Source organism: Globicephala melas, chromosome 3, assembly GCF_963455315.2.
Source record: "Globicephala melas chromosome 3, mGloMel1.2, whole genome shotgun sequence".
Taxonomy (NCBI): domain Eukaryota; kingdom Metazoa; phylum Chordata; class Mammalia; order Artiodactyla; family Delphinidae; genus Globicephala; species Globicephala melas.
In genome coordinates, this window is record NC_083316.1 from 32,435,578 (window position 1) to 32,447,942 (window position 12,365).

Consider the following 12,365-nt stretch of genomic DNA (forward strand, 5'->3'; position numbering starts at 1 on the left):
TACTACCAGAATTCTCAGCATGTGCCTGCAGTAGGCAATTAATTTTATCTCCTTTCTCCTTCATCCTCTTCGAGTCCACACATACCTTAAGATACTTTCTAGAGTAGAAATAACATAAAGATATCATTTTTGTTTGATACTGTGTCATCTATGAATATAAGAAAAAATACTGTATATTTATATGGTGAGCCATGGATCCAATTCCTCGCAAGTGCCAAGTTTTTAAAAGCGTTTTATTTTGGATGTTTTGTTCAAGAAAACATGCATTTACATGCATACAGTGGAACTAGAATAAAGAATGTTGAATGGAGAAATATCATTTATGCACTTTCTCATCATATTTCAAGATGTTTACTCTTTCAGCAAATAATCTGACTTGACATTTAGAATCTTGGAGCACGGAGAGAGGAATTAGCACCCCAGCCTTTTGTGCTTCTGCTGGCTACTTTGACAGTCCAGTCAGGATAAACGAAGAAAGCTTTATTCAAGTGAACATCAACTTCACTTTTCATCGAACTATGACCTTAAAAAACCAATCTTTTAACTTCCTTCAGGGAGCCCTGTGACTGACTGCCTTGTCAGCAAGCTACTTTTCCTGAACCTAAGTTATTTCCTTTCCTACAGAGAAAAATTGCTGTTATCACTTCCAACCCTTTCAGTAATGGCCATTTTCATGTATAGTTTACCCTTTCAAAAAAAAAAAAATGAATGTCTTTTCCTTTTTGCTTATTTGCTAAAAAATTGTTTATCCTAAAGAAAAATGTAAGGATATAAGCACATTTCATGGTCTGTGGAAAAATCAGCATTTGCAGAGATTTCTGATCCAAGAGACAGCTAAAAGTTCTCTAAAACACCTATTTTAAGACATTCATTTCAATTATCTAAACATAAGAAAAACATGGTCTGGTTAAAGCCAGCATCACCCAAGTTACTTCCCAATTTATCTCATTACCTTTTTTTTTTTTCCAGTTTCTATTCTGCATACTTTTCTCTAACATTTAACACTGGGGCTACATCTGTCTTGTTTGACATAACCCCAGCCTTGGCTTTTGAGACCTGGTGCAACCTGATTTCTTCTCTTACTGATTTTTCTCACCCTTTTTCCCTAGCTCCTCTCTCACCTCTTCTGGCCCTTTAAATGTTCTATCCTCAGCATCCTGCTCTGTTTCTACATATTCTAACTGGACATTCTCACATCCACTCGCCTAGCCTCAAGCCTTGTCTACTCACTGATTGTTCCCACATTTAACCTAGACTTCTCTCTTGAACTCCTGCCCAAATACCTCCTAGATGTCCCACAGTTCACCTCCAGCTTAACATGTCCCAAACTGCACCCAGTATCTTCCTCTCAGCCAGATCTTCCTGTTCTCCTTATCTCATGAATACTTTCATGCACCCAGACACCCAAGCTTAAAATCACTGAGTAATTCTCCTCTGAAAGATTTCTCCTATCTGTCCCTCCTCTTCCTTCCCGATGCTGTATACTTAGTTCAGGCACTAACCAATTCTCCCCCAGGTGATCACACCTGTTTCCTAACTCCCTGGTTTCTTATCCTAGTCTACCTTGATGTCAGAGACTTATTATGAAAATGACATTCGGTGTAACATCCTTTTGCTTTAAAACCTTTGATAGTCCCTATTTCATATACAGGAAAATCCCAAACCCCTTCACAGACAATTTAAAGCTATCTGCAGTTTAGACTCAAGTGACTCTGCTGGGCCCATCTTTTACCGTCACCCCACCCCAAAGGCATGTGTGCTAAATTCAGCATAATCTCTATATCTTTTTGTCATTGCACATGCCATTATTATCTCTACTTGAGAGGTTTTCCTCTATTTTCTTTTCCCTACCTAATGACCGATGCCATTCATTTTTCAAGAGCCCCACCACATGCCATCTCTTCTTTGACATCTACCCTGGCTTGCGCAGGAGCACGTCCTCCGCCTGCTCTTAGAGCCCTTAGCCTACCTTCCCACTAGCATCAGGATGCCCAATTGTAAACATTACACAACAGTGAAGGACTCTTAAAGAGCAGGGCATATGTCTCCTTCTCGCATTACAAAAGTCTATCATTATGTCTGATTTGTGATAAACTTTTAGTTCTTATTTATTTGTTAAAGAAATGGAATTAATAGGTAATAATGAAAAATCTTAAGAGTGGCCCACCTGATTCCAAATATCTGTCCTAAATATTTATGGTTACTCCATATTTTCTTTCTTCCAAAGATCTTTGTTCACTTCTAATCTATAACAAGCTATCAGTGGGGCATCTGCGGTTGGCAACTAGGACCCAAGACTGAGGACAGAGAAAGAATTCAATAACTTCGCTGACAGACACTGGAGTCAGAGCCAACATTCTTAAGAGATGATGGGTGTGGCCGGCTGCTACCAGCCTCGATCCGCTACATTATAAAACTGGGAGCTAGAGAGAGAGGTGGTAAACCTAAGGGTCATTAGAGTTCAGTGTGTGTGAGATGAGAGGCAGTTCCCTCCCCTTCCCATGGGGAATGGAAATGCGGGTACCCGGTCTTTCTCCCTAAAACCTCCTTAGGGGTTCTAAGAGAATTATTCACAAAGACTGTTGTATCCTTTGGTTCCCTATTTGAGCATTTCTGAGGAAAAGGACTTGTGAATTTATCGTGGGAGCAGGGGAGATGAGTATTAGTGAGAGCGGGGCTAGAGGGGGGCAGTGTTAAACTGGGGGCACCCGGTTTAATGGCCGAGACAGGAGATGTCTGTGGGCCAAGTGGATGCTACTTAGAATGTAACTGAGGTTGTTTCACGCCAGTTCCAATACAGTTTTCCCACCACGCTCCAGCTGCAGAAGACTGTGGAGTATATGGCCAGTGACAAGAGCTGAGGGGCTTGAATGGCTGAGATGGATTTCCAACTTCCCAAATCACTGGGGCTCAAAGGACTCCTACCTCTAGTCCCCAGAGACAGCCAGAATCTGGAGGCCTGCCTCCAGAGGGCATAAATGGCCAGGCTGTGTCCACAGAAGCAGCACTTACCAAGAGAGAGACATTATGGTGGTGGCCTGTTCGCACGATGCTCTTCTCGTTCCCTGTCTTACCTCTCAGCTCAACACCCTGGAAGGGTAATCCTAGAAGGGGGATACAAGGTGGTGGTGCCCTGAAACAGCCCTCCAGACGGGCAGGGCACCAGTTCATGCTTGTACGGGGTAAAGTGGAGGAGGGCAGAAGGTGAAGATAAACTCATGTTTAATGACTGGCTGGACTGAGGTTTAATATCTGAAAACAACTGGAAAATTATGGAGCTGCCTCAGTTGCCTGAGCAGATCCACTACCCAGCAGAGAATTAATACTTGACATAGTACAATTGGGAAGAATGATTTAGAAACACAAAGGCTTTATATTTCTTGTTGAGTGAACACTGCTTTATAAATTAGGTACGTGTGGAAACCCATTTAAATTCAGAGACACTCTGCACAGAAAGAACAAAATTCAACCTCAAACCACTATCAAAGCAAAACTTCCATTATTGATTTATCCCTGAATCTGACAGGTAATGTCAGATTCACTAATGTCCCCAGTGGGCCCTCTGGGGATCAGAATTGGTCAGAGGTTCCCATGGAGGACATGCAGAAATGAAGTCTTGCTCTGACCCAGAGGGGCTCACAGTATAAAGATTAAGTGAAGATATATGGCAGCTCCTACTCAGATCACAGTTTAGAATGGGTACCTAAGCAGTTTCAGGATGATCTGGAACTTTCTGGAACCACTGAGAACTCTGCTGATTAGTATATCAGGAGATATTCAATATATTATAGAAGCCAGCCATGTTTGGAAATAGCTGATATGTTTGTTCTTCTCTCAAGAGCAGGAATGCAAAGTATTTCATGATGCTACAGAACATTAACAGTAATTTCTCCCAAAATTCTTCTGAAGGAAGACTAGGCCATCCTTGAACTCCTTCTAATTCTCTCTCTGTTACCTCAACTCTTGCACCTCCATTGTATACATACATATTGCATAATGTAGACTCTGTTCCCGCCAGTCCTTTACCAGTCTATTTTCTGACCAATTTCTTGCTTTCTCGGATCATTTTCCCATAATGTCTCTGAAAATCTGAGGCACTCTGCTGTAATAGAATTCCTTGCATCATATAATATTAGTCTTTCAGGTATTGGATTACCCATACACCTGTTTGTAGAGGTCTTTGATTTTTTAACTTCCTCCGTGAAAGATGCCTCTTCTCCTCTTGAATCTTTTGTGTTCCAGCCAATTTCCCGTTATCTCCCTCTTCTCTGGGACCCAATTTCCCTGAACTTCAGCATTCTCTTTAGCCAGCTTTCCCTGGAAGCCTATTTTACTACTCCTGGGGGCATCCTTGACAACATATAAGCAACAGCCACAGAAATGTGTACGAGAAACCCCAATAATTGTCAAAGTTCAGCTTCAGAAGGTTTCATACATACGGGTTCTGTTGATGCTAGAAGGAACCAAGTAATCAGAGGTAGGCAGCCATGAGAATTAGCTAAAATGCACTAACATTTTCAATAGTAACATATGGTTACAGATAGTAGAGTATACACATAGTAACAACACAGTCATTTTAATCCTTAACTCTGTGTGAAGTCACATTGTGTGTTTTAATGTAGGACCTCAAAACAACCCAATAAGAAATCGAGCAAAGACTGTTTCTAATGATAAGCAGTGAGTCTGGCCTCCCAACCTCTCCCTCAATTTTTAAATGGGCCCAAGTAATTTAAAAACCAGAATTACTGGACAGAAGTAGTCTGGGCAGCCCTGATATACCTTGTGTGGTAAGGATAGGTGAATTTTGGTGCGGCAGTTACAGTGGCTCTTTTTTACGCTCTGGAAGTCCAATTTTAAACATCCACTTCCATCGGGGACTCTGGGATTGCAATAAACAGTATGAGATATGCTTTATGACACGGTGATGGAAGTAATCATGGAATACTCTTATGCTTTGCAGATGCGGGCAACTTCTTCCCTTTTGATGTAAAATATAACATGAAGTCTTTGCATTAAAATCAGAGGTATAAAATTTGCTAGCATCTGTAAATATTTTATTCTTTAGGTACTCCCTGGTCCTGAAAATAAAAGGTAGGGAACGTTGACTGAATTTCAGAGATCACCTCCATCCAAGAAGAAACCACCCAGTTTCTTTATCATAACAGCTCCCCCTGCTGCTTCAAAGTGAAGGTTTCGTGATTGTTTGCCGTTTTCCTTTCATTCTTTGAGGGACTCTGGAAACATGGCTGGAAAACATTATCCTCAACTGAACCGTAGCCAGGAAAGTCTCAGGAGGGAATTCTTTCCTGACATAAAATTAAACCTGGCTTCAGCATATCTTTGGGGGGAAAAAGGAGGAAAACTTACTGTTGATGTTGCTTGGCTTGGCTTTCCTTCTGTTCTTAAAGCAACATTATTTTTAAAATCTGTAACAAAACCTGTCAACTGCCAAGTCAGCCCAAGCCTCCCAGCCTCTCTCAGCTCAGCTCTCTCCGTCTTGCCCTCTTCCGTTGCCTCACTCCACACAAACTTGGCAAAATTTATCCATAAACAGATGCCTTTTAACTCACCGATGTTAGGAGCAGTGGCTCTCTCTCTGCCGTGGAAGGGAACCTGGTGCCGAAAGTCCCACGGAGTCCCAGGCACGGGTGGCACCGATGTGACAGCAGAGCCGCGGAGTGACCAGACCTCCAGGTGACTTGTCTTTCAGCCCTGCCCCATCGATAGCTGTCTCACGACTTCAGAGTTGGCTCAGGAACAATTGGCCGCAGGCGATATATTTTCAGGTCCAACTGGATGCACTGCTTACTGAGAGCGGAAAATCTGGAAGCTGTGGTTGGAGAAGGCCTTTGCCTCTCTGTGCCTGTGGTAGATGGTGTGATGAACATATCGTGTGACCTGATGCCACTGGTGGGGAGATGCCAAGTTATTCACCCAAGGGGCAGATTTTGTTAGAGTCATTGACTTTAAAAAAAAAAACAATTGCCTCCATCAGGGCTCTGATGCTCTGGTGGATGAAAGAGATTTTGCATCTCAAGATTAGCCCGTTTTGAACTTATTTTTGTGTATGGTGTTAGGGAGTGATCTAATCTCATACTTTTACATGTACCTGTCCAGTTTTCCCGGCACCACTTATTGAAGAGGCTGTCCTTTCTCCACTGTACATTCCTGCCTCCTTTATCCAAGATAAGGTGACCATATGTGAGTGGGTTTATCTCTGGGCTTTCTATCCTGTTCCATTGATCTATCTTTCTGTTTTTGTGCCAGTACCATACTGTCTTGATTACTGTAGCTTTGTAGTATAGTCTGAAGTCAGGGAGCCTGATTCCTCCAACTCCATTTTTCATTCTCAAGATTGCTTTGGCTATTCAGGGTCTTTTGTGTTTCCATACAAATTGTGAAATTTTTTGTTCTAGTTCTGTGAAAAATGCCAGTGGTAGTTTGATAGGGATTGCATTGAATCTGTAGATTGCTTTGGGTAGTAGAGTCATTTTCACAATGTTGATTCTTCCAATCCAAGAACATGGTATATCTCTCCATCTGTTGGTATCATCTTTAATTTCTTTCATCAGTGTCTTATAATTTTCTGCATACAGGTCTTTTGTCTCCTTAGGTAGGTTTATTCCTAGATATTATTTAAAGACCTAAATGTAAGGCCAGAAACTATCAAACTCTTAGAGGAAAACATAGGCAGAACACTCTATGACATAAATCATAGCAAGATCCTTTGTGACCCACCTCCTAGAGAAATGGAAATAAAAACAAAAATAAACAAATGGGACCTAATGAAACTTCAAAGCTTTTGCACAGCAAAGGAAACCATAAACAAGACCAAAAGACAACCCTTAGAATGGGAGAAAATATTTGCAAATGAAGCAACTGACAAAGGATTAATCTCCAAAATTTACAAGCAGCTCATGCAGCTCAATAACAAAAAGACAAACAACCCAATCCAAAAATGGGCAGAAGACCTAAATAGACATTTCTCCAAAGAAGATATATAGACTGCCAACAAACACATGAAAGAATGCTCAACATCATTAATCATTAGAGATGCAAATCAAAACTACAATGAGATATCATCTCACACCAGTCAGAATGGCCATCATCAAAAAATCTAGAAACAATAAATGCTGGCGAGGTTGTGGAGAAAAGGGAACACTCTTGCACTGCTGGTGGGAATGTAAATTGGTAAGCCACTATGGAGAACAGTATGGAGGTTCCTTAGAAAACTACAAATAGAACTACCATATGACCCAGCAATCCCACTACTGGGCATATATACCCTGAGGAAAACATAATTCAAAAACAGTCATGTACCAAAATGTTCATTGCAGCTCTATTTACAATAGCCCAGAGATGGAAACAACCTAAGTGTCCATCATCGGAAGAAAGGATAAAGAAGATGTGGCACATGTATACAATGGAATATTACTCAGCCATAAAAAGAAATGAAATTGAGCTATTTGTAATGAGGTGGATAGACCTAGAGTCTGTCATACAGAGTGAAGTAAGTCAGAAAGAGAAAGACAAATACCGTATGCTAACATATATATATGGAATTTAAGGAAAAAAATGTCATGAAGAACCTAGGGGTTAGACAGGAAAAAAGACACAGACCTACTGGAGAACGGACTTGAGGTTATGGGGAGGGGGAAGGGTAAGCTGTGACAAAGCGAGAGAGGCATGGACATATATACACTACCAAACGTAAGGTAGATAGCTAGTGGGAAGCAGCCTCATAGCACAGGGAGATCAGCTCAGTGCTTTGTGATCACCTGGAGGGGTGGGATAGGGAGGGTGGGAGGGAGGGAGACGCAAGAGGGAAGAGATATGGGAACATATGTATATGTATAACTGATTCACTTTGTTATAAAGCAGAAACTAACACACCATTGTAAAGCAATTATACTCAAATAAAGATGTAAAAAAAAATTAAATAAATAAATAATAATAAAAAGAAAAAACAATAAAAATAAAAAGATTAGCCCAGACATACTTACTAAACCAGTGCTGGCCTGGGGTCACTCTTTTCTCTGGCATGACCTTCCTTTCTATTCCCATCAAAAACAATGACTTAGAAAGTCTGTCTATGGTGTGAGAGGATTACAGCAAGTACACTAACACCTGTCAGAAGTTTTGTACAATAGCACACAGCATGATCATTATGGGTTCAGGAATGTTCAGGCATTGGTGTCTGGCTCTGAATCTACTACTCTCATTAAAATGCATCTGTAGGATAACAGAATGCTGTGTTTGGCATTATCTAGTTAAACTGCACTCTGTGGAGACCAGGAAACAGTATATGACACACTCCATGTACTCTGTTAGGAAAGGGGCAGAGATGGGATGCTAGGATGCTAACACACTGAGAACTTGCCTGTGTGGTCTGGTTTAAGACCTAATTGTTTTCCTTGCTTAAGAATTTCTCCTTCAACTGGCCTATATAAAAGGCTGCTTTTTGGAGGTGAAGGTATTCTCCATCTGAGGCATTCATTTAAAATTTAAATATTTCAGAACAGGATAGTAAAGTAACATTTTACAGTGAACTGTGTTTTTAGAGGAAACAGCTAGCCAGTTGCCTAGCTAGGCCCTGAGGACAGGATGACATTGTGAAGTGGTTCTCTGAAGAAGGTGAGTTGAAGCAGAAGGGTCAGGACAGAGGCAGTGGGTGTCACCTGGGAGGGTCTGGGAGGGCCTGGGGGGGATCACAGGTGGGGACACCTGGGCATCTTAGGGACAAAATGAGAGCACTGTGAGCTGGGGCTTGGTCAATAGGGATGGAAATTGTGGGATCTCGTGAAGAGAGAGGTGCAAGGAGAGTAGGCTCTAAAGACAAATCCGACTTCTCTTTCATAGTGTTCTGAGGCCTAACCTGAGAATTGGTCCTGTGTCCCTCAATGTCCAGACACTTACAAAGTGATTTCGTTGTTTTGCATCCTAACAGGTGACTTTCCTCTTCATCTGCTTGATCAGGTCTTAGAATAAAGACTAGGGAGTTGGGTTCTGGAAGAGAGGGCACAGTTCATTCCAGCTGTCGCAACTTTAGCCTGCCTGTCATCATCTCCTTCCTGGATGGGAGCAGTATTATTCTCCTGTCCACTCCCCCTGTTCCAGATTCATCTCATCCAAAGGGAACGCTGATGGTGTCACGAGCCTACTAAAAGATATTAAATGTTCATACTTGGTCAACTGAATGATTTCTCACCTGTAGGAGATAGATTTATTGTTACCAACTATTTAGCCCTCTTTCCTGAGAGAGGACCATACATCCTCTTTCACGGCAATGTGACTTTTAGTGCTTCCTGTGTTGGAGGGGTATCTTTTGCTCTGTTGATGTCAGGGTTGGCCATATGATTTATTTTTGCCAATAGAATATGAGCAGATATGACATGGCTTGTTTCTGGCAGAAGCTTCAAAAGCCATCGTATGTTTCGGCCAGTCCTTTGCCTTGGGAAACCAGGTTTCCCAAGTAGGAGCAGATCCTTCAGTCTGAGTCGAAGAATAAGATGAGAAGACACATGATATGGAGTCATAGAAGCCACCAGCAGGGAACACAGATGAGAAACAAATGTCTGTTGCTGTAAGCCACTGAGATTTGGGGCTTGCTTGGTACAACAGCAGAATTAACTCATATAAATCCATTCCACAATTTATCCTCAACCTACTTTTCTAGACTTGCATGGCATTACAACAGCACATGTACCCTACACTCCAGCCAATCTAGAAGAATTTCCATTCCCCAGCCTCTGTGTTTCTTCTATTATTCTCCTAGCTCAAATTGCCTGTCCCCAATCTTCAACAAATCTCACTTTAGAGAATCTTCCAGCTAGCTCTAAATCTAACTCACCTACAAAATCTTTCTGAATGTCTTAGTTTGAAATGATTTTTCCCTTCTCTGAATTCCCACGAGCATTCGTGGTTATGCTACCTATCACTCTATTCATTAATAATAAAAAGCACTATTTATAGAGCATGTACTACATACCAGGGATAGCTGTACATATATGTGTATCTATGAATACCAGATGTTGGTTTTTACCAACTGTGTTTGTAGACACTAAGATGGGATAAAAACAAAAAGGCTTGGGGCTTCCCTGGTGGCGCAGTGGTTGAGAATCTGCCTGCTAATGCAGGGGACACGGGTTCGAGCCCTGGTCTGGGAGGATCCCACATGCTGCGGAGCAACTAGGCCCGTGAGCCACAACTACTGAGCCTGCGCGTCTGGAGCCTGTGCTCTGTAACAAGAGAGGCCGCGATAGTGAAAGGCCCGCGCACCGCGATGAAGAGTGGCCCCCACTTGCCACAACTAGAGAAAGCCCTCGCACAGAAACGAAGACCCAACACAGCAAAAATAAATTAATTAATTAATAAACTCCTACCCCCAACATCTTCTAAAAAAAAAAAAGGGCTTATTGTGGGTGAAAAACCTGTAAAGATAAAAGGGGAGGAAGTAGTAGAAAGTGGCAAGAGTCTTCCTACCACAGTGACAGTGATCATCTGACACCTGTGGAAGAAGACAGGGAGGACGGAAGCTTGGGTAGAAAGAGTTTCGAGCTGCAGTGCAATTCCAAGAAATGTTCTGCCAAGTCAGTGGGAGTCTTTAAACCAAAGTCATCTTTGGGAGGAAGGGGGTCTCCTATCTCAAATGACCTGCAATTGTTCCCCTATCATGCTTGGCCATTAGCTGGGAGCAGCCTTGTGGGAATATATTATAGTGGATCCCAAACAACAAGAGCTGGGGTTTGTTCATCAGTGATGCTCCCACAACATAAAAGATGAACAGTTCTTTATCATGGCCATCACATCAACATTAGCTTATTGAATCCTCACAAAAACCCTATGAGGTTAGGACTGGTATCATTTTTGCTTTAAAGTAAGGACACTGAGGCCTAGAGAGGTTAAGTGACTTTATTGCCATCACCCAGCTAGTAATGGGCTGGAGCCTGAGCTTGTCCTCTAAGCTATCATTGTAAGCGCATGAATGAGTTAAATGCACCTTGGTGTTGCCTGTGAGAAGGTGGAAACCTGAGCGGACAGTGATCAATGCCACTCTTGTTCTTGTTGGATCCAGAAATGCACACGCCTCCCTCCAGTTTTCATGACACACAAGCTCTTCCCCTATCTGTGGGTCAAGGAATAGAACCAGATGTTTCTGATAAAATATTATGAAATATTTTATGAATAAAACAGCTCCATAGAAGTGCTTCCTAAAACCCCAAGGAAACAGGGTTCTCAGATGCTTTTTCCTATAATTCTTTTTTTTCTTTTTAAGAGAAGGAGGTTGAGAATAGGGTGGTTGATCAGAAGAACAAGGTTTCAGAACTCTGAGCAGGGTTGGAGAAGAGGTCCAAGAAAATACAGAGAGCCTTATGGGGTAAGAGACTGGAAATGTGGAAGAGCTGGCAGGCCCCGGCTCCTTGAGACCACAGGCATAGGGCACCCCGAGGGGCAGGACGGCAGGGGCCGACCATCTAAGGCGTAACCACCTGGTGGTCAGGCTGGCTTGAATTAGGGAAGAGCACGGAGCCTGTAAGGCGGCTGACGTTTCTGTTACCTGGAGACGTTACTTCCACAAAGCCGATAAAACTAGCTCTTGGATTTGGGGTTGCTGCCACTCTGAGAGCTTCTGAAAAAAGTCCTTGGGCCAATGACAGCAACAGCATAAAGTGGTAATAATGAAGACACTCACCAATAACTTGCTTAAAAACCCGCAAAGGTCAATGCCATACTCAAACTAAAGAGAGCCACCCACCAGCTGCAAGTCGGCAGGTGAGGCCAAGATGGGAAGAAAAGGAAACAACACCGCCTTGCGAAGGTACGGTGGGCGGAGCCAAGGCTGCATGAAACCTCGCGAGAAAAACAGTACCTCACTCTGGCAAACCAAAGAGGAGCAAAGTGATGAAGAAAAGGTGAGGAAGGCGAAGTCTGCTCTTTGTTGTTATGAGAGGGGGTGGACCATTCCCGGAGAATACCAGGTCCAGGTGTGGCGTGAATGGAGCAAACTCCTATTCCAATTCCCAGCTCCAAAAAGGTGCTCCATTTATTGTATTGACCTCAGATATTAACCTGATGAGAGCAGATACTCCACTTGATCGTAGCCAAAAGGCCGGGAAGCGATTCTTTCCTGTAATTCCTGAGCCATTATTCCAGTCCTATTTCCTGCTGCATCTAATCAATGATGTGTTGTTATAGTATGCCTATTGTTTTGGTCTTCTGAATCCATATCTTTTTTTCTCCTGAGATTAATTTTTTTCTTTCTTGTTATGTTTCCCATTATTGAGAAGTTGTGAATGGTCTTGCTGAGAAAAGCTGATAAGGACTGACTCAGATAGATAGTTGGTATTTTGAAAGGAGACCAACTA

At 42.4% G+C, this 12,365-nt stretch overlaps 1 pseudogene; it reads right to left on the reverse strand.

The window, feature by feature from the left end:
• Positions 1 to 11,948: 11,948 nt before the first annotated feature.
• Positions 11,949 to 12,121, reverse strand: LOC115866525 (U2 spliceosomal RNA; annotated as a pseudogene).
• Between the last annotated feature and the right edge of the window lie 244 nt (positions 12,122 to 12,365).